This window comes from Lolium rigidum, chromosome 6 (assembly GCF_022539505.1).
Source record: "Lolium rigidum isolate FL_2022 chromosome 6, APGP_CSIRO_Lrig_0.1, whole genome shotgun sequence".
In the NCBI taxonomy this organism is placed as follows: Eukaryota; Viridiplantae; Streptophyta; class Magnoliopsida; order Poales; family Poaceae; genus Lolium; species Lolium rigidum.
Window position 1 is genome coordinate 55,788,496 of NC_061513.1, and position 6,397 is coordinate 55,794,892.

At 42.6% G+C, this 6,397-nt stretch overlaps 1 long non-coding RNA gene across 1 annotated transcript; it reads left to right on the forward strand.

The window, feature by feature from the left end:
* The first annotated feature begins 783 nt into the window (after positions 1–783).
* Positions 784–3,607, forward strand: LOC124667965. Its single transcript, XR_006991502.1, has 3 exons — positions 784–831; positions 943–1,115; positions 3,496–3,607. It is a non-coding gene; the product is annotated as an uncharacterized LOC124667965 (long non-coding RNA).
* The last annotated feature ends 2,790 nt before the right edge of the window (positions 3,608–6,397 follow it).

Here is a 6,397-nt window from a genome sequence, read left to right on the forward strand (position 1 = left end):
GGTACATGTTTGGTGTCGGTTAATTTAAAAAGCAAGAAGGCGCATGAATAAGACAACAACGAGGCAATATGTCATAGTGGCTGATTTGGAGGAAGGATTTTATATGTCATAGTATGGTTTGTAAGCAGCAAACAACTATAAATTCAGTAATCATGCACTCACGGATTTACTGGTGGAATTTGTTTAATCTTAATGGAAAATAGGCAACATTTGTTTCCGGTTCTTGAAAAAAGGTCTTTTTTGACTCAGTCACTCAGGCCTGATGTCCTATTTTTTTTACTACATGGTACGGTAGTAATAAGTACCAAACAGCTATATATCCAGTAGTCATGCATTCACGGATTTACTGGTGAACATGATCTGTCATTTGAATCAGGCATGATGTCCTAAGTTTTGCTTCATGTGTTGCAGGTGTTGCCTACACTTCTTGACCGTCTATCAAGGTTCTTAGCAAGCACTTCCTCTCAAATGCTTCCAAGTTACTGATTCCTCTTTATCCAATGCATACAAGATGAATTCTTTTAGCTTCCACTTCAATGATATGCCTCTTAGCCACCTCAATGTTAATTATTGTTTAACGTAGCGATAAGGCTATCCAAACAAGTAATTCTACATCCTCTTTCTTAGTCAAAATTGAATCTTTATTAAGAAAGAAAATTATGTAATATGTGGGCATCATTTGTACTCATTGTAGCTTGTATCTTTGGTCTTGTTTATTCTGAAATAATTGCATGTGCGATGTAAGGACTAATGGGTATGCATGTCGTGATTTCAGGAATTTAAGCTAAAGAAGCTACAGAATCAGCTTTTAAGGATGGAAAACAGCTATTGGTGAGTGACTTGATCATTAATCTTATTATTTAGTTGCATTTAATGTTCTGCCTTTTATGTCAATGATTTTCTATGCAATATATGACATGAACTAAAGTTTCCTACAACGAGGACTACCATCTGTACCAGGTTCCACATAGATGTTGTTTGTCAGGTGAAAAGGTCCTGGTTTGTTTCTGTTCAGCTGATGGCGAGGGTGAAATTGAGATGACAGGAAGCATGCTTCTCATTACAGAATTATGTGATCACTTTGTACCTACAGAGAAAGCGACCCATACAAAAAAGTACGTCTTTTCTGTGCATTCTTATGTTTATTTGTATCTATACTACATTGTTTTAATCGGCGAGCGAGTTCTCATGGCTTGCTGTATGGCGGCCGTGATGCACCGGCGAATTTCACTCGTGCTTTCTCTATTTGCATTCAGATATCACGTATTTATCGTGTACAAGCACACCAATACTTTTCATGTATTCTCTGCTTTCGTATGTCGTATGGTGCTTGTCAGCGATATACCCAATCTCTGACCGTTGCAATTGAATTCTGCTTTCCTTGTTTCACCTTGCTGGACATTGCATGCCCTCCCGGTTCCCTAATTAAGAATTCCATGTGAACTTCTAATATTCTAGGAAACATAAGTATAACCGAGGTGTTTTCTGCATGTATGCAACAAAATATTAACAAATGGATTGCTTATTGTCGATTTGGGAAACCATGAGTTTTGATGCTTTCCTTGCTTATGTCATCACCATCCCTTATAATAAGTTGTGATACCATTTCTTGCTGATGCTTCTTCCGTGGATTAGGCTCTTTGTAGCACATGGGAAGCTGAACTTCGTTGTTTCCGAGGACCAACTACTACCGTATTCCTCCCTATGTCAAAATTTATCCAGTTCGGATCCACCTTAAATACCATCGAATTATCTCGCAATCTTTGTTTTAATCCTAACTACAAATAGGAAAGAGTATATCTTTGGACTGGTCGTTTCTATAAGTTGCAACCTATCTGAGAACATATACTTATGGATTGTTGCAACAACTAGGCAGCTCTGAGGTAGTAGTGTATGCCGATTTTGTAATTGCCTTCAAACTGAAGTGGTGGTTATGTACTTGTAGTGCTTGTGGAGGTGGCCAAGACCATGTACCACATTATTGTCTTCATGGCACTCGATCGGGTATGATTTGTTACCCTCACTGTTGCTGCTTAAACTTTTTTTTACTTCCCACTCTAATTGATGAATAAAACTAGGGTATCAATTAATCTTGTTGGGTATGTGATGGGATGGGGAGGGCTGGTGTGTCATGTGTGTGTGGTTTAGCACCATGGGAAGAAGCAACACAGGGGATATAGCAGGGATTTTATGGCTGCTGTCATGGCGACCATTCTGTTCCTGCATTTGTGTGTTCTTATTATTGTTTGGCTTGGGGGTAATTGTGATTTATGAGAAATGGGGTAGCCATCTGATACTAATAGTATTAAGAAAGTGTGAGTTTAACCATTTTTTCTCATGCAGAAATTACGCATGGGGCTGATCCTCGCCTCGGTGGTTAGAGTGATTCTATCTCGCATGATGATTCCAGTAACTATAAGTTCTAGGGGAGTATATATTGTATGTTTCATGCTTTAGTTTTAAGTTTGAGGAGAGGTACAGAAGAAGGTTACATATATTGCAGCTTCTTTGACTTTATAATACTGATAAAAAACTAATCCTTCCGATTCATAATATTTGTCCCTAATATGGATGTATCTAGAACTAAAATGTGTCTAGATACATTCATATTGGCGACAATTAATATGAATCGGAGGGAGTACTTTCATTTTTCAATTCGCTAGGTGTCCCAATTTTTACTTTAATTTTTCTTAGGGGTAGATTATCAACTACTAATTTAGTTTCTGAAAATGGAAATCGGAAGGCAACCTCTTTTTCAGAAAACCAAACAACTGTGGAATATGGAATATAGAAGGGAAATATAGTTTCATATGTATTTGATTCATTATTTCACTGCAAGGTCTCGGTCCTGAACCCACGTTATTCTACCAGCAAACCCTGTATAAGCATGTAGGTTGCTTGATTTTAGTGAAGAAATAAAGCATATTTGAAACTCCACATTCCGGCCAATAAATATTTCACAATTTTCTATAGAGGCCACATTTTGCGGCTATGATTTCCTGAAATTGCACCATTTTCTATAGGCCTGTTCAAGGGAACACGTTTATGATGTGCCAAGTAACTTAGTTTCTACACTTGTATGGCGACGAGAGGTCATGGTGATTTATTATTTTGCGTTCTGCGAGTTTTTTACTATTTACCATATATGTAGTATTTTCCAGTATTATGGCTATCTAACCAAGAAGGTTTACATTGCCTTCCAAGTAGTTGCATTGTCATGATAACTTGTGAGTCAAGTCTCTGCTTTTCCTTGTCAGTAAAATCTCTTGCTCGGCAATGCATTTAAGAAGAAAAGAGGAAATACCCCTCTACAATCACTCTCATAATAATTTAACAGCCACTACCGTATGAAACATGCATCAAGCTCAGGCAATGAATTATCTTTTCGAGAATATAGGCAGTGAATTATCATGCAGTCCCGTGCACCTTTCTTAATTCCAGTTTCAAAACATTTTTCAGATTCATGTATGGTTTTTCTCATCAAATAGCAAGCAGGGCACTGCAAAGAGAACAGAAACCCATCTCCACGGCATGAAGACTGGTGAGCTGGGAAATGCTCCATGTTGAAATTGAAACTTTTGATTCCCGGTTCCTGATACGCCCACTTAGGAGCTGAGCTTGGAGTGATGCGAAGTCTTTCTCGCCGTTGATTATTTTCAAGGTGTTCATTTTGCCCCACAACTGGTCTGCGCAGTTTATATGCAAATACCTATGGGAGCCGAGCAACTTCGCAGTATTGCCGACTCGTATCGCTTAGGGTGGCCAGCTACTGGGCCTGTGGTTAATGGAATTATAGTTCTTCTGTACAATTTTTTTGTAAAAAAGCGGGAAATTGACTATAATCATTATGTAATTTGTTTCATTCTTGAAGTTGTATTTGGGCTATGTATCATTTAGTGTTCAATGGTTTTATATCCAACTTGCGGTAATGTGTTAATGTAGATGGCCACCACGCATCTGGATGCTAACAAGGTGTTTCGTTTATGATTTTGTAACCTGATCATGGCTTTTATTCGGTTGAACTTGCCCATAATTAGGTTCTGTGACCGACACCATAAAAGAAGCCTCCCCGTGCATCGGATATATTATATTATTACACATGGCTTGAATATAGCCTTTTGCCATTTGTGCCGGGGAGCACCAGGTCGAAGGGGTCTCAAAGACCTAACATTAGCCGATTAAAACTTATGGTTATGTGCTATTTTGCGGCTATGATTTCCTGAAATTGCACCATAGAGCGCCGGCATCCTCCCCCTCGCGACAAGATTGGGAGGAGACAAGCGTAGGCCGAAGGTCGGAGGCCCCACTCAAGGAGGCCGTCGGGGCGGTGGCAGCAGCAGCTGTGGCAGGGGCAGGGCATGCGGCGGCGGGCCGAGCGCGAGGTGCGGCAGGAGTTCCTGTTGTGGCTGCCTGCCGCGGCAGACAAACTGCCGGAATTCCTGCCGCGGCAGAGGAAACGCCTAATTCTCTGCCGCGGCAGAGGACCCGGCTGGGAGAGGCGGTGTCGAGGCGGGACGCTCGAGGCCGGGGCGGGCGCACTTGGGGCCGGCGCTAGGGTGCGCGGGGCCGGTGCAAGAGCTCGCGTTGGCGGCACGGGCGGCGTGCCGAAGAGGTCGTCGAGTCCGCGCGGCGCAGGAGGCGCAAGCGCGGATGACGAAGTTGCATGCTGAACAGGAAAAACCTTCTCATCGAAGACAACATGTCGCGAGATGAGTATTCTTCCAGTGACAGGGTTAAAGCAGCGGTAACTCCGATGGTTAGAGGGATACCCAAGAAAGACACATGCCATGGAACGAGCACTAAGCTTATGTGGAGCAGTGGACGCGATTTTAGGATAACAAAGACAACCGAAGACACGAAGATCAATGTATGAGGGAGGACGACCGTGGAGGCATGTGTACGGAACATGAGACTTTATGGTTGTACTAGGACAACGATTAAGCAGGTATGTGGCAGTAGCCAGAGCGTCGGCCCAGAGAGGAGCTGGAATGTGAGCCTGGAACATAAGGGTGCGCATAGTATCATTAATGGTACGAATGGCACGCTCGGCTTTACTGTTCTGCTGGGAAGTGCATGGGCATAATAGTCGCAGGGCGGTGCCGTGGGTGGTGAGGAGATTATCAACAGTCTCGTTGAGGAACTCGGAACCGTTATCTATCTAGAGGGAGCGAATAGTGACATCAAACTGCGTGCGCGTAAGCGAATTTTTTTCCCGAGAGTACGTGGGCAACTTATTAGTTGGGCAACTTATTAAAGCAGCGTCTATTCCTAGAAATTATTTCAAACTTATTAAAACACCGTGCATAGGTACACTTAAACATTGCGATGAGAGACAAATGTGCAAGTAACGAAATAAGAAATCGCAGCCACTTTCCGGTGATGGCAACTGCATTGCCCAAAGGAAAGTGGAAGAGACATCGAGAGCATTACCCAAATGAGAGTACAAGGGCCGTCGAGGGCGTTTCCTCCAACGAAACACGCTGAATACTACTATAGCTCACCATGGGATGGCATCGAAAGAGCTACACGCTCCCGAGCCTCCAGTATTGAAATAAACAAACGGTTACGATGAGCAACGCGGTAACACGCCCCGTCGGATACTATTGTACTCGATGCAAGAGCTCTGCTCCAACCCTCGGTACTAAAATAAGCCAAACCCTATGGTTAGTCTCCGCCATTTGCGCGATAGCGCAACGGGTATTATTTGAAAGTTATTAAAATGCCGTGCATATGTACACTTAAACATTGCGATGAAAGACAAATGTGCAAGTGATGAAATAAGAAATCGCAACCACTTAACCATAGTATTCCTGTGATAGCAAGTGGATTACGCAAAGGAAAGTGGAAGAGATATCGAGAGCATTACCCACATGAAAGTACAAGGGTCGTCGAGTAATGCGATAACACGCACGTCGGATACTATTGTACTCGATGGAAGAGCTCTGCTCCAACCTTCGGTACTAAAATAAGCGAAACTCTATGGTTAGCCTCCGTCATTGCGCGATAGCGCAACGGGTCATCTAGTTACATAAATTGCTTAGGAAACACAATCTAAGGTTAGGCTTTTGCAAGCCCATTTGATGCTCATTGTGGCGGTGGAGGAAAGTCCTTGAAGTTCCATTGGCCACTCCATTGACTAAACTATGGCGCAAGGTTTGCCGTGGAGTCTTGAAGGCCAATGACGAAGTTGCTCATGTTCTGAATGTTGCCTTTAAACATGTACATGTCTTACGTGGTGGAGGGGTTTGTTCGCTGCTGCTCCTACTCGGGTTCCCCTTGTTGTTCTTCTAATTCATCATATCCTTACCTTTGAAAGAAAGAAAGAAATCGTGGATAATAAAATCTTCAAGGTGAACAATCAATTCGATTTAGATACATGTGCACACGAGCCAATTCA